Consider the following 26196-nt stretch of genomic DNA (forward strand, 5'->3'; position numbering starts at 1 on the left):
TGGAACTGGCACAAGAACAGACATGTAGATCAATGGAACAGAACAGAGAACCCAGAAATCGACCCAAGCCACTATGTTCAATTAATATTTGACAAAGGAGGCAAGAGCATACAATGGAGTCAAGACAGTCTCTTCAATAAATGGTGTTGGGGAAATTGGACAGATAAATGCAATAAAAGGAAACTAGACCACCAACTTACATCAGACACAAAAATAAACTCAAAATGCATAAAGGACTTAAATGTAAGATAGGAAACCATAAAAATATTAGAGGAATCCACAGGCAGCAAAATCTCAGACATATGCCAAAGCAATATCTTCATCGATATAGCTCCTCGGGCAATAGAAACTAAAGAGAAAATAAATAAATGGGACTACATCAAAATAAAAAGCTTCTGCACAGCAAAAGAAATCATCAAGAAAACAACGAGAAAGCCCACTACATGGAAGAACATATTTACCAACGTTATCACCGATAAGAGTTTAATCTCCAGCATTTACAGGGAACTCATACAAATTAACAAAAGGAAGACAAACAACCCAATCAAAAAATGGGCTACAGATCTAAATAGATATTTTTCATAGGAGGACAGAAGGAAGGCCAAGAGACATATGAAAACATGCTCAAAGTCACTAATCATCCGAGAGATGCAAATCAAAACTACAATGAGGTACCATCTCACACCTGTCAGAATGGCAATCATCAACAAATCAACAAATGACAAGTGTTGGCAGGATGCAGAGAAAAAAGAACCCTCATGCACTGCTGGTGATAATGCAGACTGGTGCAGCCACTGTGGAGAACAGTATGGAGTTTCCTCAAAAAAATAAAAGTGGAACTGCCATTTGACCCAGTGATCCCACTTCTAGGACTATATTCCAAGAAACTAGAATCATCAGTCAGAAAGAATATATGCACCCCTATGTTCATAGCAGAACAATTTACAATAGCTAAGATTTGGAAACAGCCTAAGTGCCCATCAGCAGATAAGTGGATTGAAAAACTGTGGTACATCTACACAATGGAATACTATACTGCTGTAAAAAGGAAGGAACGCCTACCGTTTGCCACAGCATGGATGGTCCTGGAGAGAAAGATAAATATCACATTATCTCACTCATTTGTGAAATATAATGAACAACATAAACTGATGAACAAATATCGATCCAGAGACTTAGAAGCATCAAACAGACCATCCAACCTCAGAGGGAAGGCAGGGGAGGGTGGGAGAGTGAGGTAAGAGATCAACCACAGGACTTGTATGTATGCATATAAGCATAACCAATGGACAAAGACAATAGGGAGTGAGGGCATGTGCTGAGGGGGTGGGAGCTGCCAGGGAGAGGCCAATTGGGGAAATGGAGACATATGTAATTCTTCAAACAATAAAGAATTTTAAAAAATGAAAAAGAAACCCCTGGTAAAGTTCTCCTCTAACACCAGTGTTTTCCAACTAAATCTTTTAGAAAGGAATGGGAGACAATTTTTATTTCTTAACAATGAGCTTAAAATCAGTACATCCAATGCAAAATTTTGGTACTCTTTGAAACTTTATTTATTTATTTATTTTCTCTTGGTGCACATGAATTTAGCTTTTGTTTTATTGCCATTGATTGCTAAGGAATTTTAAGATAAAAATACAAAGTCATTAACATCAAGAGACACAAGGGCACTTTGGATTCCAAAATATCTTTATAATGGGGGAGTAAGTAAGGGGAACCTCACGTGTCACTTGCTTATTTTTTAAACTATTACTCTTTCAATTCTAATCTTTGAATAAAATATTTTTTCTACAATATAAAATGACTTTTTCGATAAAAATCAGCACAGTAACATTGTCTATTTTACAATAAATCTGAAAGGAAAATATGGAAAAGAATATTCTTACACCATATAACATAACTTGTTTTTTTAATTGAAATTTTTTTGTTAATTGCCTAATCACCTAAATCAGTGAATAAGAATGCTCAGCTTCCAATCCATGAATATAGAATACAATATAATTTATTCTACATTTTGCTTCAAAGTTACAGAGATGACATCCATCCTATCCAATAAAAGAGTGATATGCAAATTGACCGTACCTCCGCTACACCCACAAGCCACGCCCACCAGCCAATCAGGAGTGAGTATGCAAATTAACCCAAACAAGATGGCTACGGCCACGGAGAGAGCAGGAGGCTTGGGTTTCCCCGGCAATGGAGGAAGCCAAGCTTTCCTGCACACCCTGGCCAACCCAGGCCTCTGCTCAAGGCTACAAAGTTTCCGTTATAGAAGATAAATCAATCCCAACAAAAATGGCGGTGGCCACAGAGCAAGCAGGAGGCTTGGCTCTGCTCAAGGCTACAAAGTTTCAATTATAGAACATAAATATATCCCAGATACCAGGGCCTCCACTTGGGTTGCAGGGGGCATGGCCGGCCTGCAAACCACCATAGGCCCCTCACCCAGGCTGCCCCACACCCCAAGAGAACCCCCACCCTGATCTGAGACACCCTTCAGGGCAAACCAGCCGGCTCCCACCCATGCACCAGGCCTCTGTCCTATATAATAAAAGAGTAATGTGAAAATTGACCATCACTCCAACACACAAGATGGCTGCCCCCATGTGGTCAAAGATGGCTGCCCCCATGTGGACACAAGATGGCCACCACAGATGGCCAGCAGGGGAGGGCAGTTGGGAGGGACCAGGTCTGCAACGGAGGGCAGTTGGGGGTGACCAGGCCTGCAGGGGAGGGCAGTTAGGGGTAAACAGGCTGGCATGGGAGCCGTTAGGCATCAATCAGGCTGGCAGGGGACTGGTTAGGGGGTGATCAGGCTGGCAGGCAGAAGGGGTTAGGGGCAATCAGGAAGGCAGGCAGGCGAGCAGTTGGGAGCCAGCAGTCCTGGATTGTGAGAGGGATGTCCGACTGCCCGTTTAGGCCCGTTTCTACCAGGATCTGGCCTAAACGGGCAGTCAGACATCCCTCAAGGGGTCCCAGATTGCAGAGGGTGCAGGCTGAACTGAGGGATACACACGCCCGTGCAAGAATTTCGTGCACCGGGCCTCTAGTATAATTATAAAGCCTACTCTACATTTTCAAGTTTTCAATCCAAATATATAGATTAGAACAGGTCACTTTATTACTGACAACATTCATGGAAGGGCCAGATTCCTCATAAAAAGACAAAATAAGTTTGATTGGGAGCTAGCCATTGCTCTACTCACCCATCAACAGAATTATGGAAGTCAAGAGGCAATATTTTTTCCTTTTTAAAATAGCAAAGGAACAAAAGAAGATTGGCTGTCTGTTGAGTGGGCCCCACATTAGAGTGCATAGTTCATCAGGATCAAAGCTGGCACCTGTGAGCAGTTAACTTCCTAAGAGCACTCACTGGGCATTATGTCATCTGTATTACAGCTTTCACCGTGGAAAGTATTTGAAAATACTTTATGCTCAAAATATACACTGAGTGGCCAGATTATTATGATCTCTTTATGCATAATAATCTGGCCACTCAGTGTATATCCTATATTATAAAAAGCTAATATGCAAATTTTCCCCTCGACCAGCAGGCAGGCCGGCCAACCACCCATATCCTCCCCCTGGCCAGGCTGGCCGGACCCCAACCATGCACAAATTCATGCACTCACTGGACCTTTAATATATATATATGAGTGTGTGTGTGTGTGTGTGTGTGTGTGTGTGTGTGTGTGTATATATATATATATATATATATATATATATATATATATATATATATATATATACTAGAGGCCCGGTGCATGAAATTCTTGCATGTCTGACTGCCCCTTTAGGCCCAAACCTAGGATCGGGCCTAAACGGGCAGTCAGACATCCCTCTCACAATCCAGGACTGCTGGCTCCCAACTACTCGCCTGCCTGCCTTCCTGATTGCCCCTAACCCCTTCTGCCTGCAAGCCTGATCACCCCCTAACCAGTCCCCGGCCAGCCTGATTGATGCCTAACGGCTCCTCTGCCAGCCTGTTTGCCCCTCACTGCCCTCCCCTGCAGGCCTGGTCACCCTTAACTGCTCTCCCCTGCAGGCCTGGGTCCCCCCCAACTGCTATTCCCTGCTGACCCCGTCACCCCTAACTTCCCTGCTCTGCAGGCCTGGTCACCCCTAACTGCCCTCCCCTGCTGGCCATCTTGTGGCGGCCATCTTGTGTCCACATGGGGGCAATCATCTTTGACCACATGGGGGAAGCCATCTTTTGTGTTAGAGTGATGGTCAATTTGCATATTATTCTTTCATTAGATAGGATTAGATAGGATAGAGGACTGGTGCACGGATGGGGGCTGGATGGTTTGCCCTGAGCGTGTCTCGAATCAGGGTGGAGGTTCTCTTGGGGTGTGGGGCCACCTGGGTGAGGGGCCTATGGTGGTTTGCAGGCTGGCCACGGCCCCCAGTGACCCAAGAGGAGGCCCTGGAATCTGGGATTTATTTATGTTCTATAATTAAAACTTTGTAGCCTTGAGCGGAGCCAAGCCTTCTGCTCGCTCCGTGGCCGCCCCCATTTTTGTTGGGATTTATTTATCTTCTATAATTGAAACTTTGTAGCTTTGAGTGGAGGCCAAGGCAGGCCAGGGCTGCAGAAACTTGGCTTCCTCCATCGTCAGGAGGAACTCAAGCCTCCTGCTCTCTCCAGCTCCATGGCTGCCGCCATTTTTGTTGGGATTTATTTATCTTCTATAATTGAAACTTTGTAGTCTTGAGTGGAGGCCTGGGCCAGCCAGGGCAGGCGGAAAGCTTGGCTTCCTTTTTTGCTGTGGAAACCCAAGCCTCCTGCTCTCACTGTGGCCGCAGCCATCTTGGTTGGGTTAATTTGCATACTCGCTTTTTATTGGCTGGTGGGCATGGCTTGTGGTATAGCGGAGGTACGTTCAATTTGCACTGCGTGGCCAGAAAATTATGCATTCAGAGATCATAATAATCTGGCCACTCAGTGTATAGTATCCATTCCTTGTTCTTGAGGATCCAAGTATCTATACTAATATAAACCTAGGTGGCCCTCGCATGTGACGTTGCCACAAGATGGCTTCCACAAGATGGCTGCCACAATATGGCCAAGTGCACAGAGGAGGCGGGGCCCAGTAGCAACTTCGTGTGGTGAGGCCTGGGGGTCCCAGCATCTCCTCTGCCTCACGAAGAGCAGGCGTGTACCATTGGAGAAGGCAGGTTGGGGCAGGGGAGGGCATTTGGGGGGAATCAGGCCAGCAGGGGAGCAGTTGGGTGTCAATCAGGCCGGCAGTGGAGTGGTTAGGGGGTGATCAGGCTGGCAGGCAGAAGTGGTTAGGGGCAATCAGGCAGGCAGGCAGGTAGGCAGGCAAACGGTTACGAGCCAGCAGTCCTGGATTGTGAGAAGGATGTCCAACTGCCGGCGTAGGCCTGATCCTGTACATCCCCCAAGGGGTCCCAAATGGGAGAGAGTGCAGGCTGGGCTGAGGGACACCTTCCCCCCACCCCTGTACACGAATTTCATGCACTGGGCCACTAGTAAACCTAACATGATAATGGGCTTCTTCAGTCCAAAGGCAGGACTTCTTTGCAGTAGAGTGTCTCCAGTGTTTCACAAAAATAAATAAAAGCAGCAGCTAACATCTTTTCAGCTTCTTGACCTCTCCGCATTTCATTGCTTCTTCCTCCTATCTCATTTCCTCTAAGTCATGTTGCATACCTGGTCTTAAACACTTCGCTTCTTCATCTTTGTAATTTATTTTCGTCATAGCCAAAGAATGTGCTTAGATATTTCTTCCTGATATTCTCCTTCATCATTGATAAAATCTTCCATTTTGGAGTCATAGTTCTCATCTTCCTCCTTTTCATATTCTCATTGTCTTTTGTAACCACCAGGGAAGGGAAACCCTTGAGAACGTTGGGAAGATCTGTAACCAGCTAAAGAAGGCTTCATTCCATTCATCTGTCCATTGGCGGGCCAGGTAATGATATTCTTAGAAGATATTGTTTCTGAGACAAAAGTGCATTTGGGTTTATGGGGGGATCTAAGCTACTAACTAATCACCCAGGTCCCAAGGTGCTCACTGGTCTTCTAGGGCCTGAACTGCTGACAGTCTGTCCAGCTGAAACTGTGCCACTTACTGATCGCCCAGAGCCACTGACTGACCGCTTGGGGGGCACTGAGCCACTCATTGGTCGTCGGTTATGTGGATTGTGCACAGGCCACCCAGAGTCACCAGAACTGACCACTGACTTCCTAGAACCACCTGGGCCACTGATGGGTCATCCAGAGCCACCTGTACTGCTGACTGTCCTTCCAGGAGGACTTAAGTCACTGGCTGGCCTCTTGGTCCCACTGATTGATCGCTCAGGTTCTGAGCTGGAGCTGCCATTCTGGTGCCTGGGCACGGAGCCAGAACTAACCATAGGCTGAAGACTCCCTGTGATGGGCTGCCCAGGAGCTAGGCTGGAGCTGCTGCCTGATGGCCTGACACTTGGACTCTTAGCCTTATGTGGGGAGACCACAGGTCCAGGTCTGGAATGGCTAGGATAGAGAGGAGATTTTTCACTGTGTGCTCAGTAACAGATTTCTGAGTCCCTTTAGCAGAAGTCTTTGGAACACTTGGTGAAAAGGTGCTCAAGTGGGTCTTTCCAGCCCCATTGTCAACAGGCCTGTCATGGTCCTTCCGAAGTGAGGCTTAGGAGCAGTTGCTAGATCTTACTTTGGTCCTCTCTCCTGGCATGGATTTGGATGAAAACAAACCTAAATGTTTCTTCTTATCTGTGCTGGGTCTGAATTTCTTCTCAGTATGAAGAAGGTGAGTACCTTTGGGGGAAGGATGCTTGTCCCTGGAAACTCTGCTAGGTATTGGGCCCATACTTTCAGTATGAGAGGGCACCATTTTGGTCAGAGGTAGTCCTGCATCTGCTTCAGGCTTCTTTTTCATATGTCTTCATTCAAGAAGTTTTCACTCCCTAAGTTCTTGTGCAATCATAGGCCACTTTTCTGTGTTTTTTTTCCACTACCTTGATTTCCACTGGTTCATACTGTTGGAAGCTAGCCATTGTCTTCCCTATCAGAAAAGTGTAAACAAGGAATGCAGAAGGCTCATGAACCTTGAGCTCTGGCAAGGGCCAAAACTATGCACTGATTGTTTAGTTGAGACAATGCTGGCTCAAGCAATTTCCTGACCAAACAGACTCAAAGTAAATCTTTACTAATATTTACTGACCTTTAAGATAGTCTTTATGTTACCAGAATTGCCTGCCTGACTAAGGGCAATATGTGTATCTAAAATTGAATAAAAGACTGTCAGGGCTTGGGCACCAGTGAAGTCCTTGCCCTTGCATTGGACTCTCTGCCTGGCCCCCCATTATTTCCAAATTATTATTTCTTGTCTTGTCTCATCATTTGACCACAGCCTTTCTCCAGATCCCAAACCCTGAGCCATGTGGGACATGAACTCTCACATCTGGCACCTTGAATGATGGATATCTGGAAAAGAAGATTTATGCTGGAGCAGAAAAACAAAGTTTCACCAGCGAGGTGGGGAAAAAGAATTCACCAGATAGGTGGGGAAATTCACCGCATGCAAAGCCCACAGCCAGCTGCAGAAGTCGAGATCTGTAAGTAGGGTGGGAACATCTTTTTTTAGTCAGGCTAATGGGCAGAATTTGTCAAAAGGGGAGAAGCTTTATTGTAGACTGTTGGTTTGCATGCTTAAGGATAAAGGGATTAAAGTGTCAGAAGGTATTCTCTTACAGTTTTTGCATGTTATTATAGAACATAATCCCTGGTTTCCTGAAGAAGGTACATTAGATGTTGAATGTTGGGAAAGAGTTAGTCATAACTTGAAAAAACCTCAGCAGCAGGGAAAAATTTGCCTCCAAATTGTTTCTCCTTGTGGAACATGGTATTGCATTTGCTAGAGCCTTCTAGAGAAACAAAACAGGACAAACCCCCTCCCCTTGCACCTTCTGCTCCTAAAGAGGAGCAAAAAGAAAAATTGGAGGAATGGCCTTCATGGCCCCCTCCACCTCCATGTCCTAATCCTGAAACATTTAATTCATCATTAATAGAATCACCTATGCAAAGAGATATCGGAGAAGGATTAAAGAACATGACGGTGGAGGACCAACTCGCTTTTCCTATTATACAAGTAGCTGACCCACAGCTCCTAAATCATATAATAAGATAGCATGAAAAATTTGACTTTAAAATAATAAAGGCCTTGCGTGAAAGCATTGTCCAGAATGGTCCTATAGCTCTTTTACTGGAGAAATTATGACTAATATTTCTGAAGCATTCTTAGCTTCTTATGATTGGTATTCTCTGGCTCACGGAGGAGATTATTTACTATGGAAGGGAGAATTTTTGGAGAAATGTCAGGAGCAAGCCCATGCAAACTGCGGGCTGAATGCTCAAATAACTTATGAAATGCTGACAGGACTGGGACAATATAATGACATACAAAATCAGCTAAATTATGTGCAACAGGCATATGAGCAAATTAGACTTTGTGGAAGAAGAGCTTGGTGGGCTTTACCATCAAAAGGGGACCCTGAGGGAGCTTTTAGTAAATGTATGCAGGGGCCTACAGAGTCATTTTTTGACTTTATGTCTTGCCTCACTCAAGCAGTGAGATGACAGATTCAACATGAAACAGCAGGAGACATTTTAATTCAGCCATTAGCTTATGAAAATGCCAATGCTGATTGTAAGAAATGCCTGACGCCTCTGAGAAAAAATAGTACCATAACAGAAATGATTTGAGCATGTCAGAATGTGGGGTGAGGCACTTTTCAATCAAACTTACTCGCTGCCGCCATAACGGTGGGGAATAAAAGGTGTTATAATTGTGGAAGAACAAGACATTTTAAAAAAGAATGTAAGCAACCAAGAAGGACACAAGGTGGCAATCTAGGGAAAGGCGTGAGCATTCTGCCTCCCAATTCAATCAACACAGATGAAACCTCTCTGTGTCCTAGAAGTCAGAAGGGAAACCATTGGGTTGGTTAACGTAGATCGAAATTTCATAAAAATGGGCAGCCATTAGATCAAGACATAGGGAATGGACAGCCACAGGGAAACGGTCCCCCAGCCCCATCATCAATAGGGGAAATTTGCCCTGCAAGGCCCACAGTGGACTCCCTCATCTGAGCCACTCCAGGGAGCGCAGGCCTAGTTTTTAACAGTACTATAGCGGTCACTTTGACCCCTGATATGGTTCGGCAAGCTGTTCCTACAGGAATCTGGGGACCTGTACCATCAAGAACTTTAGGATTAATCTTAGGGAGAAGTGGAAAAACTCTGAAAGGACTAACTGTTCTGCCTGGAGTCATAGATTCAGACTATGAGGGAGAAATTAAGGTAATATTAGAATATAATCATATTATGCAACTTACTTCAGGACAAAGAATTGCTCAGATACTACTTCTACCTTTTATTCAGCAAGGTGAAGCTATAAATAGGAAAGGAGGAACACAAGGATTTGTAAGCTCAGATAGCTATTGGATACATGAAATTAGCAAAACCCATCCTATGATTAATTTAAGAATAGAGAGAAAACGGTTTAAAGGTTTAAGAGACACTGGAGCATATGTCAGCATTATCAGCAAAGAATTCTGGCCTCCAAGTTGGTCCATGGTAGAAGCTATAAGCTCTATCATGGGGGTTAGAGTTCCTGATAATACACAATGCAGTGCTGCAGTGTTAAGGTGGCAAGATGAAGAAGGACAGACAGGATGGTTTCAGCCTTACATAGTCTCTGGGATTGCAGTCAACTTATGGGGCCGAGATGTTTTAGAAGGTTTACAAGCTTGTATTATTACCGGCAAAGGACAGCAGTTAATAACTCAGATGGGATATCAGACTGGTCAAAGCTTAGGAAAAAATAATCAGGGAATTAAAGAGCCCAGTGAAGCCAAAGGAAACCTAGAAAGACGAAGATTAGGGTATCAACATTTTGAGGAGTGGTTATTGCTCAATCTCCTCACCCTCATGCAGATCCTATACAATGGGAAGATGATAGACCTATATGAGTGGATCTGTGGCCATTAACCAAGGAGAAATTAGGTCATATTCATGAATTAATACAGGAACAAATAGAGCGTAGAGCCTTCCAATATTCCTTGGAATACACCTATATTTACTATACCTAAGAAGGCAGCAGGAAAATGGCAATTGTTACATGATCTTAGAGCGGTTAACACTACTATGCATACTATGGAAGCTTTACAGCCTGGATTCCCAGTGCCTTTGCAAATCCCTCTAGATTGGTCTCTTATAGTAGTAGATCTTAAGGATTGTTTCTTGACCATTCCCTTGGCACCTCAAGATAAACAGAGATTTGCATTTTCAGTGCCAGCTATTAATAATATAGAACCCATGAAACGATATCAATGGAAAGTTTTGCCTCAAGGAATGGCCAATGGCACCACCTAGTGTCAAAAATATGTAGCTCAAGCTGTTCAGCCTTTAAGGGACAAATATTCCCGATGTTACATTATTCATTACATGGATGACTTGCTCTTAGCAAGTCTATGGGAAGAGCAGACTTTGGCAATATGAAAATTGCTCCAGAAAGAAACGCCTTTCAAATATCTGGAAACCATAATTGAAAAGCAACGTATCAGGCCTCAAAAGGTGGAAATAAGATTGCCTTAAAAGTTTAACTGATTTTCAAAAAGTATTAGGGTATATTAACTGGTTAAGACCTTATCTGAAAATCTCTACAGGAGAGATGACAATTCCTCATCCTGAACATTTACAGATGAAGCTAGGAAGGAGTTGCTAAGAATTGAGCAGGCAATCTCCTCAGCCCAAGTAGCATGGGTAGAGCCTGAATTGCCTTTATTGGGACAGATTAACCCTACTGCAAATAGTCCCACTGGAGTCATCTTCCAAAAAACTCTCCTGCTATTATTGAATGGGTCCACCTAGGGCATCAATCCTCTAAAACTGCAGTTAATATGTAGAACTTATGGCTCAGTTGATACCTCAACTTAGAAAGTGCTGCAGGCAGCTTAGAGGAGAAGAACCCCAATGCATTTACCTTTCCCTCACTGGGAAGCAATTAAAAATACTATTTCAAACTGATTTGAATTGGCAAATTGGACTAAGTGGATATTCAGGGGAACTTAGTTGTCACCTATTAAAAGACAAATTACTACAATTTTTATATTATACCTCCTTATTATACCAAAAACTTCTAGGCAGGAACCTATTCCTGGAGCATTAACTGTTTTTACTGATGGATCATCGAATGGTAAAGCTTCCTATCATACAATGAATTCAGACCGAGTCATACTGACCAGTCATACTTCTGTACAAAAAATTAAATTAGAGGCTATTAAGGCTGCATTGCAGGATTTCCAAGAGCTTCTTAATATTATCTCTGGCTCTTCTTATGCTGTAGGCCTAGTGAATAGAATTGAAACTGCTCAGTTAAAATGGCTCAGTGACCAAAGTTTATTTTTTACTATTTAAACAAGTTCAGCAGATTGTACACTCACATCAGGGCTCACAGTGTATTACCTGGCCGGCTAACAAAAGGAAATGCACATGCTGATCAATTGGTTGCTTTATTAAAACAGGCCTCAGAATCTCATCAACCTGCCAAAATGTTGTCCAAACAATTCTCGATCACTCGACAGCAGACAAAACAGATTATCAGAGAATGTCTCACTTGCATATTACATCTGCCTCAAGGGTCTAATATAGGAATTAACCCTTGAGGATTGATAAGGGAACATATGTGGCAAATGGATGTAACACATTATACTCCTTTTGGACACCTTGGGCATTGCATGTCTCTGTATATACCTTTTCAAAGGGCCTATGGGCTACTGCATCTACAGGGGAAATGGAAAATCAGATTATTAATCATTGCCTAGATGCTTTTGCCGTCATGGCAATTCCAAAAATCATTAAAACTGACAATGGACCAGCTTACACAACCTGTCATTTCCAGCAATTTTGTAAAAAGTGGAAAATTCACGTCCCCCTGGGTCTCTCATATGCCCGGTGCCAGAGCAAGCTGCGGCCTCGAACCATTGCCCGGCCTCTGCCCATAGGCTGCAGGCACTGAAGCAGGTTGCACAGGGGGAAGCAGAAAAAAAAAAGGTGGAAAATTCAGCACATTACATGAATACCATATAATTTGCAGGGACAGGCAATTATAGAACGCCAGCATCATAGGCTAAAATCCCAACTTGAAAAACAGAAAAGGGGGAATATGGAGAAATCGCCTGTAGGTAGACTACACTAAGCCTTAATTACTTTAAATTTTTTCACTTGTGATGCCGATGGCAAGACACCCATGGAAATAAATTGGTGTCAGAAGAATCCAAAGGAAAATGGTCTGGTTAAATGGAAAGATCCCGAGTCTGGTTTATGGAAGGGCCCCAACCCCCTGTTAACATTTGGTCAAGGCTACACTTGTATATTTCCAGAAAATTTCTCAAAGCCCATGTGGATTCCCACAAGAAATATTAAACTTCAACATGGATCCGAGGGAGGAACTGGCCAGGTTAATGAGGACCTTGTATCTGGAGCCATGTCTTAACAGCTGCAGACAATCGACTACCCCAGCCGCAGATAGCAGCAGCCCCAAGCAACCCACTGAAGATAAGGAATGGGAGGAGGACGAGACAAATAGCTCAGAGGTCACCTGCGAGATGGTGAAGAAGATGGTCCAGAAAGCTGAGAGAATTTGTGAGGAGACCAGAACCCCAAGAATGCCTGAGAACGTCTTTCTTGCCCTGCTAGCAGTCATCAGCTGTGCGGTAATGCTACTGGGGCAAATGGGGAAGTATTTTGGACTTATGTTCCTGATCCTCCATGGGTAAGACACCTTACGTGGGCTGATCCCCCACCTAATGTAGTCACCAATAACACCAAACACCTTGGTCACCCAGGAGGACCACGGGTGGGGCAAGGAAGTATATGGGCAAAGTATAATTACATGGGTATCACCACCTAGCTTCCCTTTTGTATGACACAGAACCAAACCACAGCTCCTTTGTGTGTAAAATTAAAAAAGAGGCTTCTGACTAACATGGACACCAAAGAAGGGGGAAGCAAAAGCCGAAGTACATCTACTATCACTACTTGCTCTGGGGAGAGGTGCAGAAAATGTAACTTTACTAAGACACCCCACCACACTAAGCCGTTATGTAAAAAGTCTTATGAATGGCACCCTACCGAGGAAGAAATTAATTGGCAAGACTGTTATAGTGACCACCCCACCAGCAGCAAACTTAATAACAGTTTTTCCTTTGTGGGTTGGAGCCCGTATGGTTTTGCATATAGTAACAATCACACCCTAAAATGGAAGGGGAATGCATCCTATCCATATGTTGAAGCTAATCACTCCATTTCATGGCATGGAGGAGGATTTGTTGGATCTCAATTTCAACATGACAATTGGCCCCTAAAAAATACATAATGGAAATTAGCTGCTGCACTTGCACCTATTAAATAGTATAGTTTTAACTATAGCTCAGATAATTCCATTCGTACCTTATGGGGAACTCCCAATAAGACAGTATTTGCCATCGCCTGTGTATTTGATCCGTTTTTACTCCTCTCAGGCCCCATCCAGATGCACCTTAATATTACAAGTGATCTGTATGAGGTGTCATGCACAGGCTGCACAATATCCCATTGTATTAATTTCACATTCCAAAAGGATTCCCTCATGATTTTAAAACAACCGGCTTTCGCTTAGTTTCCTACTAACCTAACTGAGCCTTGGGAATCTCATCAAACCTACTAACTGTTACATGATCTGGTAAAAATCTTAAAAAGAGGAGAAACCAAAATGGCAGCATAGGTAAGCACCTAAACTGCTGACCCACACAACAATTTCAAAACTATAACTAAAAGACAGAACAGACACCATCCAGAACCACAGGAAAGCTGGCTGAGTGGAAATTCTACAACTAGAAGGAAAGAGGAAAGCTCACAGAGAAGGAGAGGAAAAGGGCTGAGGTACAGAGACACGTGCACGCAGAGAGGAAGGGCAGCAGAGTGCCTGGCTGGCTTTCTCTGGCGGTAGGGGGAAGGAAGCCCCCGACGGTGCTGAGCCCCAGTTCCGACTGCACTGAACCTCAGTTCTGGGCGGAACCCTGTGGACCCAGGCTCATTCAGGGGGAGTTTGGACTGTCAGTTAGAGAGAAAGGCACACGGAGACTCAGAGACTCGGAGACTCAGGGGAGCCATGGCGGCAGGGGTCTGGATGCGCGAGTGCGCACAAAGACTGACTGCAGAGGTTGCCGCAGGCTTTCCCTAGTGGAAGGGAGTCGGAAGCTCCTGACTGCACTGAACCCCAGTTCTGACTGCACTGAACCTTGGTTCCGGGCAAGCCCCTGGGGACCCACTCTCTTACGGTGGAAATCTGGACTGTAAGGTGGAAACTCGGGAACCATGGAAGCCAGAGGTCTGGAGACGCGCTTGCAAGGGCAGGGCTGACGGGAAGCCAAGACTGTCTGCTCAGCCCTGAGACTCCACCCGGAGACTCCACCCCTTCCAAGCTGAGCACAGAGGCTTTTGCAATCTGGCAAGGCTAATCCTATAAGGCTGTCTCCAGCACTGAAAATCTCCCAGTGTAGACACAGCTGATCCTCATAGCCAACTGGCCTGGAGGTCAATTCCTCCCAGTGATACCAACAACAATCAAGACTTAACTACAACAAGGCTGTACACACAGTCCACAAAGGGGTGCACCAAGAGTGTCCACCTCAGGTTAACTGGGGAGGCTGACCCACTGGGCCATATAGGAAACCTAGCACACAAAGCTACCCTACCAACTCAGGGAAGCAGTGAAAAATGGGGAGACGAAAAAACAGATCACAAACGAAAGAAATGGAGGAAACAAACGACTGGATATAGAATTCAAAACCACGGTTATAAGGCTTTTTAAGAATATCCTAGAAAAGGCCGAGAAATATAACGAGACCCTCAAAGATATGAAAAAGGACCAACTAGAAATTAAACATACACTGACTGAAATAAAAAATATTATACAGACACCCAACAGCAGACTAGAGGAAAGCAAAAATCAAGTCAAAGATTTGAAATACAAAGAAGCAAAAAACACTCAACTGAAAAAGCAAAAAGAAAAAAGAATCCAAAAAGTTGAAGATAGTGTAAAAAGCCTCTGGGACAACTTCAAGCGTACCAACATCAGAATTATGGGGGTGCCAGAAGAAGAGAGAGAGCAAGATACTGAAAAACTATTTGAAGAAATAATGACAGAAAACTTCCCCAACCTGGTAAAAGAAATAGACTTACAAGTCCAGGAAGCGCACAGAACCCCAAACAAAAGGAATCCAAAGAGGACCACACCAAGACACATCATAATTAAAATGCCAAGAGCAAAAGACAAAGAGAGAATATTAAAAGCAGCAAGAGAAAAACAGTTAATTACCTACAAGGGAGCACCCATACGATTGTCAGCTGATTTCTCAACAGAAACTATGCAGGCCAGATGGGAGTGGCAAGAAATATTCAAAGTAATGAATAGCAAGAACCTACAAACAAGACCACTCTACCCAGCAAAGCTACTATTCAGAATGGAAGGTCAGATAAAGAGCTTCACAGATAAGAAAAAGTAAAGGAGTTCATCACCACCAAACCAGTATTATATGAAATGCTGAAAGGTATTCTTTAAGAAGAGGAAGAAGAAAAAAGTAAACATAAAAATTATGAACAACAAATACATATCTATCAACAAGTGAACCTAAAAATCAAGTGAATTAAAAATCTGAGGAACAGAATAAACTGGTGAATATAATAGAATCAGGGACATAGAAAAGGAGCGGACTGATAATTCCCTATGGGCGGTGCAGGAAGAGACTGGACAAAAATCATACACCTATGGATGAGGACAGTGAGGGGGAGGTAAGGGCAGAGGGTGGGGTGGGAACCTGGTGGAGGGGAGCTATGGGGGAAAAAAGAGGAACAATTGTAATAATCTGAAAAATAAAGATTTATTAAAATAAAGAAAGTAGAAGAAAGAAAGAAAGAAAGAAAGAAAGAAAGAAAGAAAGAAAGAAAGAAATTAAATAAATAAATAAAAGAAAAGGAAAGGAAAAAAAATCTTAAAAAGACAAAAAAGATTTCCTGGAATGTTAATTGCAGGACTCTTTGCCCTCATAACATTCCTGACTTCTGTGGGCATTGCTGCTTCATCCATAGTACAAAATGTTCAAACTTCTCAGTTTGTACAACCGGTCTATAAAAAAAAGAATTGATAGCCATGTTGAGATACAATTATCAGCATTAAAGTCTACAGTCTTGTGGATGGGTGATAAAATCCACAGCTTAGAGCAAAGAATATCTTTGTAGTGTCATTATAATTTTCCCCAGATTTGTGTTACACACCCACCCCGCCCCCTGCCCCGTTCCCTATTGGGAATCAATAAAAAAATCACCTTGGTGCTTGAGGTAAAGATAACACAACCCTTGATATTTTAGAATTACAACAGCATATTGTACAATTATCCCAAGCAAACTTATAAACTAATTCCTTAGATGCCTGGCAGAAATTTTAAAAAGACATGAATGAATTTAATCTCTTCCACTGGATCTCCTTACATTTGCCTCTCAGCATAACCACTATTGCTTGTCTCATTTTTATTCTTATGTTTATTTTTAGTCTGCAGATGTGGAATGAAGAGTCTTAAAAGGACTTGAACCCTTCAGGTGGCATGCACTTTTCAACATTTATTAAGAAAAAGAGAAGGGGGAGATGTTGGAAGCTACCCATTGCCTTCCCTATCAGAAAAGTGTAAACAAGGAATGCAGAAGGCTCGTGAACCTTGAGCTCTGGCAAGGGCCAAAGCTATGCACTGATTGTTTAGTTGAGACAATGCTGGCTCAAGCAATTTCCTGACCAAATAGTCTCAAAGTAAATCTTTACTAATATTTACTGACCTTTAAGATAGTCTGTCTGTTACCAGAATTGCCTGCCTAAGGGCAATATGTGTATCTAAAATTGAATAAAAGGCTGTCAGGGCCTGGGCACCAGTGAAGTCCTTGCACTTGCATTGGACTCTCCGCCTGGCACCCATTATTTCCAAATTATTATTTATTGTCTTGTCTCATTATTTTCCCACAGCCCTTCTGCAGATCCCAAACCCAGAACCAAGTGGGACATGGACTCTCACACCACACTGCTTTTTCACAGCCAGACTGAGTAGGTCAGTGAAGTTCATGATGGTGGGGCACTTTTAAGGGGGACCTTTGGTTTACTTTCAACTTTGGGAGGAGGTTCTTGCTCTGGTGCTGCTTGATTGTATTCTAAGAATTCTTCCGTTTCATACTCTTGGTCTTTTCCCTGACTAGTGGCTTTCCATTGCCTGTCTTTTCTTTAACTTTTCCTCAATAGGAATCCCATTTAACCATGAAAATTTTCCTTTGTCCTCTTGGCTATAGCTCTTGCTTTCTTCTCATGTTTTAGCTCAATTCACTTTTTCACTAGTTCTTCTTTTCTCCTTTTTTTTTTTCTCTAAGGCTTTTTGTCTGAGTTCCTCCACTTTTCTTCTGAGAAAAGCCTGTATGATGCTGATTGGACACCCTTAACTTTGGGGTCTTTTTGGGAAGGACCCACTGCCAAACTATACCTTTTCAGTATGCTGTTGGCTCCTTGTCCTTTAGAAGCTATCATGAGAATTTCCCTGAAATCCATGTTGACCAAACTGGATAAAATGGGCCAGCTCTCAAAGGGGAATGAAAGCGCATCTTACCAAATGGCCAGCTGCAGCCAAATGAACTGGCTGGCCGCCTCTTTCCTACCTCTACTCAGCAAGACCAATTCCGGCGCTGTCCCAGGCAGTCTGCCTGCCACCTTCCTCAAGCAGCCCATATCCTTACAAGTCCAATGCTGCATTCCCACCTTTGAAACTTTAAATAAAAGTTTTACATCCACAAGATAAATTAGTAGATTGGTCCTCATTCATTGACATAATCATTCAGTTGAGAATAAGTTACTTTAGTTTAATTGTTAAACCTCAGTTCGGCCTGGCTGGTGTGGCTCAGTGGATTGAGTATTCTCTCAGGCACCAAGAGGCTGCTGGTTTGATTCCTGGTCAGGACACATGCCAGGGTTGTGGGTTCAATCCCCAGAAAGGGGCATGCAGGAGGCTGCCAATTGAAGTGATATCTCTATCTCATCAATGTTTCAGCCTCTCTCTCCCTTTCCCTTCCTCCCTCTCTGAAAATCAGTATTACCATATATTTTTTAAAATCTTTGTTTAGGAAATGGTGATAGACATGTACTCCCAAAATGTCTGAATACTTGCTTATATGGTGAAGAAACAAAAGTTCATATTGATTTTTTTGCTAACAATCAGTAATCTTACTCATTTCATATTTTTTAATTTATTTCAGAGAGAAAGAGAGAGATAACATGTATATAAATACATAGCCTTTAAAACAGTACATGAAATATATAACCAAAGAAAATGTACAATGGCAACAAAACATAAGATGCCTAGGAATGATCTTAACAAAAATGTGCACAATCTGGGTAAATAAAATTTTTAAATGCTACCCAATAACTGACACTTGAACAACTGGACAGTAACATCGTATTCTTGGGTAAAAAACAACAACAAACCATAATGATGTCAACCTCCCAATGTTGATTATAAATTTATTATGATTTGATTAAAATATCAGCAAGATTTTTAAGACCAAAACAAGCTCATTTAAGTTCACATGTTCAAATGAAAATCGTAAAAGAAAATTCTGACCTGGCCAGCATGGCTCAGTAGTTGACCCATGAATAAGGAGGTTACAGTTTGATTCCTGGTCAAGTCACATGTCCTGATTGCAGGCTTGATCTCCCTAGTGAGGAGCATGCAGGAGACAGCTGATCGATGATACTCTCTCATCATTGATGTTTCTTTGTCTTCCTCTCTTTACTCTCTGAAATTAATAAAAATATTTTTTAAATAAAATTCTGAAAAAAATGAATGAATAAAAGCTACCCAAACAGATAGAATAATGTATCTACACTAATAAAAGAGTAAGATGCAAATTGACCATACCTTTGCGATGCGCACCAGCCAATCAGGAGTGAGTATGCAAATTAACCCAACAAAGATGGCGGGTTAATTTGCAGGCACCAAGCAGCCGGGAGTGGGGTGGGACACTTGCATCATTGCCATGGCGATGATGCAGGTGTTCTGCACTGCCCCAGCCACTCCGGGCCTCTGGGCAGTGTGGCAAGGCAGAAAGGCGGCTCCAGGCCAGAGCAAAAAGGCAGTTCCAGAGCTAAGGCAGTGCTGGCAGCCAGGGTAAGGAAGGCCCATTTTTGCACAAATCTTCATGCATCAGGCCTCTAGTTGTGTTATAATGCTACAGTAATTAAAAAACTTGGATAATGTCCTGTGAATAGATAAACTGATGGAACGGAAAACAAAGTCCAGTGATAGACTCAAATACATATGGAAATTTGGTAAAATAAAAATATCTCCTTAGATCAGTGGGAAAATATGCATTATATTAATAAAGAGTGTTGGAACAACTGAATGGTGAAAAATATTGAACCAAAAATTAACTCATTTTACTCATAACTAATATAAAAACTGAAAGCTACTGAAAACCTAAGGGCACAAAGATATCAAAAGTGAAAGAACAGAAAAAAATATATTAAGCGAATATAAACCAAATAAAAAGTATATGATAACACAGGAGACTTGAAGGCAAAAAGCATTACTATAAATAAAGAGCACTTCATATGAATAATTGCATTTTACCAGGAATATCCAAATTCACAAGCATAACATGAAATCAAAGTACATAGAAGAGACCTACAAGGGAAACTAGATACATTTGTAATCATAATAAGTTTAACACACCTCTCTCATTCAGAGACAGAGCATACCTCTTTCAGAACCAATAGACTCACACAAAGACTTCAGTAAGGATGTAAAACACGTCAACAACCTGAGCAGCAAACTGCATTCAACAATCAGATAACCCACTGTACCCAACAACCTTTCCTGCTGAAAGGCACTAAGGTATTATTCCCAAGTTGCACATGCATACAACTCCTTTGGTTGATTTCTCCCCTTACCCTCACCCTCCCCTGCCTTCCCTCTGAGGTTGGACGGTCTGTTTGATGCTTCTAAGTCTCTGGATTTATTTTTGTTCATCAGTTTATTTTGTTCATTATATTCCACAAATAAGTGAGATCATGTGATATTTATCTTTCCCTGACTGGCTTATTTTGCTCAGCATAATGCTCTCCAGGTCCATTCATTCTATTGTGAATGGTAAGAGTTCTTTCCTTTTTACAGCTACATAGTATTCCATTTTGTAAATGTACCATAGTTTTCTAATCCACTCATCTGTTGATGGGCTGTTAGGTTGTTTCCAAATCTTAGCTATTGTAAATTGTGCTGTTGTGAACATAGGGGTGCATATAATTTTTCTGATTGGTGTTTCTGATTTCTTGGGATATAGTACTAGAAGTGGGATTACTGGGTCAAATGGGAGTTTCATATTTAAGTTTTTTTAGGAAATTCTATACTGTTTTCCACAGTGGCTGCACCAGTCTGCATTCCCACCAGCAGTGCACGAGGGTTCCTTTTACTCCACACCCTTGCCAGCACTTGTCTTTTCTTGATTGGTTGATGATAGGAAAGTTCTTAGTTTTAAAAGTTCTGAAATACACTCCTAAACAGCATTTCATTCAGCTCTTAGAGATGCTCCACTATAGCCACCCCTTTGTCCTGCTGACCTGCACTGACGTGCTACTCCCAAGATGCACACAAGATGGCAGTGGAGGAGCATTTCAATTATTTTTCAAGTGAACCTGCTGGACTATGAAGCAGGTGTAAACTAACTTCAAAGAATTGAAATTATACACAATATGTTTCTTGTTGTCATTGTAGTTAATCCAGAAATCAAGAACGGAAGTACCTAGAAACTCCTTATATTTAAAAGTTGTCAAATACACTTCTAACCCCAACAATACATCACAATTCAAGTTAGAAAATAAGTTGAACTAAATGATAATACCACATACCAAAATTTATGAAAAAATGTGCACTCATAAATGCACATACTAGGAATAAAAGTTGAAAATTTACATGTTTTGCATCCATATTAAGAACCTAAAATAGTAAATTATATAGAGATAAAACAGAAGAAAGGAAATGTGTGCACGTAGAGATGTCTGAAGGGAGATATACTTAAAATGATAGCAGTTTTTTTTAACTCTTGGGGTAGAATTTTGAATTAACTCCATATTTTATTGCTTAAGTAAACTGCACACAGAAAGCCATTTTCATTTTAGGAAATATGTTTTAGAGGAAAACATGGGATAATCATAGATAATAAAGAGATAATATGCAAATTGATCATCACACCCTCACACAAGATGGCCATCCCCATGTGGTCATAAGATGGCTGCCCACTGTGGTCATAAGTTGGCCATGCCCATGTCATCACAAGATGGCCATCTCCATGTGGTCACAAGATGGCCTCACCCATGGGGTCACAAGATGGCCACCCCCATGTGGTCACAAGATGGCTGCCACAAGATGGCCAGAAGGGGAGAGCAGTTGTGGGGGACCGGGCCTGCAGGGGTGGGCAGTTGGGGGTGATCGGGCTGGCAGGCAGAAGCTGTTAGGGGCAATCAGGCAGGTAGGCAGGTGAGCAGTTGGGAGCCAGCAGTCTCGGATTGTGCGAGGGATGTCCCAGATTGCAGAGGGTGCAGGCTGGGCTGAGGAACACCTCAACCCCCAGTGCTCAAATTTCATGTACCGGCCCCCTAGTCCTATCCTATATTATAAAAGGCTAATATGAAAATCAACTGAATGGCAGAACGACTGGTCGCTATGATGCGCACTGACCATCAGGGGGCAGATGCTCAACGCAAGAGCTGCCCCCTGGGGGTCCGTGTGCCCCACAGTGGGAGAGCCCGTCAGCCAGTAGCTGGGCTCACCACTGGCCAGTGCAGCAGTGCTGGCGGGAGCCTCTCCTGCCTCCATAGCAGTGCTAAGGATGTCCAACTTCCAGCTTAGGTCCCTTAGTCGGACATCCCCTAAGTGCTCCTGGACTGCGAGAGGGAGCGTGCTGAGCTGAGGGAAACCTCCGCTGCCATGCATGAATTTCATGCACTGAGCCTCTAGTTTATAGACTGTTGTGATAGCAAAACAAGTTTTTCCTTTGCTCACCAAGGCTGCTCTCTTAGACTAAAGAGAATAAAAATTCTTCCTAATTTTTTAGCCCAAAGTGGCTCCTTTCATAATCTGCACCTCTTCCTGTGCAATCCCAGCAGTTCTGAGAAAGGGAAACCCTAAAGCTAGGGGTCCCTGGAATCTACCTGAGCCTGGTTCTAAGATTTACAAGCAATGTTTTTTTTTATTTATATTTTATTGATTTTTTACAGAGAAGAAGGGAGAGGGATAGAGTTAGAAACATCTATGAGAGAGAAACATCAAGCAGCTGCCTCCTGCACACCCCCTACTGGGGATGTGCCCGCAACCAAGGTACATGCCCTTGACCGGAATCGAACCTGGGACCCTTCGGTCCACAAGCCGACACTCTATCCACTGAGCCAAACCGGTTAGGGCACAAGCAATGTTCTTTTTAACACAGAACAGATTTCTCAAAGTTTTCATTTTGTAACATGGAAAAAAAAACCCTTTTTTTGGTTAATCCTCAACCTGAGGATATTTTCTCCATTGATCTTTTAGAGAGTGGAAGGGAGGGAGGGAGCAGGAAAAAGAGAGAAAAATCAATATTAGGGAGACACATCAATTGGTTGCCTCCTGTACTCATGGGGTATCAAACCTGCAACCCAGGTACATGTCTTTGACTGGGAATCAAACCTGCAACTCTTCCCAGTGCGGGCTGACCCTCTAACCACTGAGCAACACCAGTCAGGCCAAATTCTCCTGTTTTATAGTGTAGTTCATTCATTGCTGATAATCCAAGCCTCTCTGCCTCCAGAGAGACTGTAAGATGGGACCACGCAGCTCAGGTAAGCAGGACACTCCAGAATTCTGGTGTTCAGCCTGCAGTATATGCTCATGAAAAGTGTCCCCACAGGAAATGCTCACTAATGGCTACCCCGTCTCTCAAATCAGAAAAAATCCTGCTGGTTGTCCTGTATCTGTGACCTGCTGTTTGCCCAGTGTCCCAACACCACTTATTTTAAAAGGCACATTTTCACAACTGATCTAAGGAGACATCTTTATCTTACAAAATTTACTGACGGATTTCGGTAACTTACTAAACCTTCTATTCAGTTCAATTAATTCACGTACAAATGAATGTGAAAAACAATGAGGAAACATTTGGTATATAAAACGCTTTGGGACATGGTAGAGTGAAGCATAATAGTAATTCCTCCTCTGGAAAACCTGCTATTTGAAATTCTCTGATATTTTTAGATAGTCCCTTGCTCTGTAAGTCAACTCTGTCATTTTTAGATGATCTCTTATTCTATAAAATAACTTTGCTTTTTAGCTTAAATAATAGGAAAGATAAACTTAACTGCCTGACCTTCTTGGCTAGCCATCCAACGTAAGGGGCTGAAACAATGATACTGATATGTACTCCCATACCAGGTGTCTGTATAGATATGATATGTACTCAGGGTTACAAGTTGTCTGTATAGATATGACAGGTGTTTGTTAGATATGATATATACTCAAGGTTACAAGCTGTCTGCAAAAAAAAAACTTACACAAAGACCTAGAATGATATAAAAAGAGAATACTCCTTCCTGTGATTGTTCAGAATTTGACAGAGGTATTCTGCTCGGAACCTGTGTGAAATAAAGATGACTCCTAACTAATTGACCCATTACGGTGTCTTGTCTAGCTCGCTGATTTATGATCCAACATTTGGAGGCCCCAGCAAGATAAGAGACAGGTGCCTATCGGCACCTGGTCTCAGATGCCTGGATGGACGGCCTTGCCCGGCTGGTTACCAGGCCATGAAGATCTCTAAGGGGAGGTACCACCTGATGAAGTACCAGGGCCCTGGAGACACTTCTTGCTGGTCTTGATAGCCAGACAAGGGACACCTGACATGCCGCTACATTCTTGATGAGTCATCAGAAAGAAAGCCGCATGAGGTGAGTGAATTCAAATTCCACCTGTTGACCTGGCAGCAAGCCTTTGGCCACCTGAGCACTGTGAGCTGTTCACTGGGCCAAGCCCAACCACTAGCATTCGTCACCACTTCTGGCTTTCCACGTGGCCCCTCCAATTGATGACGTCGGCATTTCTGGCCAGTCCCCAGGCCCCAAACCCTTGTCCACTAGAGCAGTTCAGGCTGTCCATGTGGCCCCACCCCTTGATGACGTCACCACTTCCGGCTGGTCCCTGGGCCAAGTCCTTATCCACTTGAGCACTTTTGGCTGTCCAAGTGCCCCCGCCCCCTTGATGACGTGAACACTTCCTGCTGGCCCTTGGGCCCCAAACCCTTATCCACCTGAGCACTTCTAGCTATCGAAGTGGCCCCTCCCCCTTGAGGATGGCAGCATTTCTGGCCCAACATCGGGCACCAAGCCCTTATCCACCTGAGCATTTCTGGCTGTCCATGTGGGCCTCTTCCCGTTGATGACATCAGCACTTCAGGCTGGTCACCGAACCTCAAGCCCTTGTCCACCAGAGCATTTCTGGATGCTCACCTGGGCCAGACCATATCCATGGTCACCTCAGCATTTCCGGCTGTCCACCTGGCCCCACCCCATTGATGACATAAACACTTCCTGCTGGTCCATGGACCCCAAGCCCTTATCCACCTGAGCACTTCTGGCTGTCCCAGTGGCCCCTCCCCGTCGTTGACTGTAGCACTTCTGGGCCAACATCGGGCACCAAGCCCTTATCCACCTTAGCGTTTCTGGCTGTCCACGTGGCATCTCCCCCTTGATGACATCAGCACTTCAGGCTGGTCATCGAACCTCAAGCCGATGTCTACCAGAGCAATTCTGGCTGCTCACCTGGGCCAGACCATATCCTTGGTCACCTCAGCACTTCCGGCAGTCAACCTGACCAATCCCCCTTGATGATATGACAAGTTTGAGCTGGTCACCTGGGCCCAACCCTTGTTCATGTGACTATTTCCAGCCGTTCCCGAGGCCCTTGTTCGCCTGACCAATGAGACACACTGGCCGGCTACTTACCTCCTAAGAAAAGGGGTGACTTCCCAATATCTGGAAGTTGGCTGAACGGCCTAACACCCACAGCCCCAGGTCACCTTAGGCTCACAGACTGCCTAATCCCCGGTGTGGAGGGTGGCAAGCAGGGGGCCGCCAGAACTCCTTTAAGACAATCATGGGCATACATGAACACAGGGACACCCCATGCTCCCCAACATAGGAGCATCTCATTCTGGTGTGACCTGCGACACAGACAGCCCTGCCTCTGGACTATGAATTCCGGGAAAAGCAGTGTTGAAGCCCTGAAAACCAGTTCCATACTGGGAGCAAAGACCTGGCCCCTCAATGGTCATTAAAATTTCGCTGCCAACTGAAGGCCAGCTATTTACTTAATACCTAGGAAATGTCCTTCCGTGAGGAAAGGTACATTCCCACTGCCTTCCTGAGTGTGGACCACAGGAAGCTGGGGCGTTTGCGAACTCTTAGGATCCTCCAATGCATTCTCCTGGCTCTAACAGACTTTACACTTGACCACTTCCAGCTGTTGACCTGGCAGCAAACCTTTGTTTACCTGAGAATTTCTAGGTGTTCACTGGGACAGGCCCAACCACTTGGCTTCGTCACCACTTCTGGCTGTCCACATGGCCGGTCCCCTTGATGACATCAGCACTTCCATCCTGTCCTGGTCCCCAAGCCCTTGTCCACCAGAGCACTTCAGGCTGTTCACCTGGGCCAGCAAATATCCATGGTCACCTTAGCACTTCCGACTCTCCACCTGGCCCCTCCCCATTGATGATATGAACACTTTAAACTGGTTACCGGCCCCAACTCTTGTTCATGTGACTATTTCCCAGTTTCCCAGGCCCTTGTTTGCCTCACCAATGAACCACACTGTCTGGCTACTTAGTTACTAAGAAGAGTGGTGACTTCCCAATCTCTAAGTTGGCTTCAGGGCCTAACAACCACAGCCCCAGGTCACCTTGTGCTCACGGATTGCCTCTTCCCTGGTGGGAAGATGGCAAGAAGGGAGCCAGCAGCACTCCTTTAAGACAACCCTGGGTGTCCATGAGGACAGGGATCCCCAATACGGCCCAACATGTGG

At 43.8% G+C, this 26196-nt stretch overlaps 1 pseudogene across 1 annotated transcript in view; it reads right to left on the bottom strand.

The window, feature by feature from the left end:
• LOC308256632 (protein SPT2 homolog) overlaps positions 1 to 17654 on the bottom strand; it is a 215628-nt pseudogene extending 197974 nt beyond the window's left edge. The window contains exons 1-2 of the transcript in view: positions 17140 to 17654; positions 6066 to 7008 (exon numbers count right to left, since the gene is read on the bottom strand). The product of the transcript in view is annotated as a protein SPT2 homolog (transcript). The remainder of the gene's footprint in view (positions 1 to 6065; positions 7009 to 17139) is intronic.
• Between the last annotated feature and the right edge of the window lie 8542 nt (positions 17655 to 26196).

The sequence above is a fragment of the Plecotus auritus genome (genome assembly GCF_963455305.1).
Source record: "Plecotus auritus genome assembly, chromosome: 8".
NCBI lineage: Eukaryota > Metazoa > Chordata > Mammalia > Chiroptera > Vespertilionidae > Plecotus > Plecotus auritus.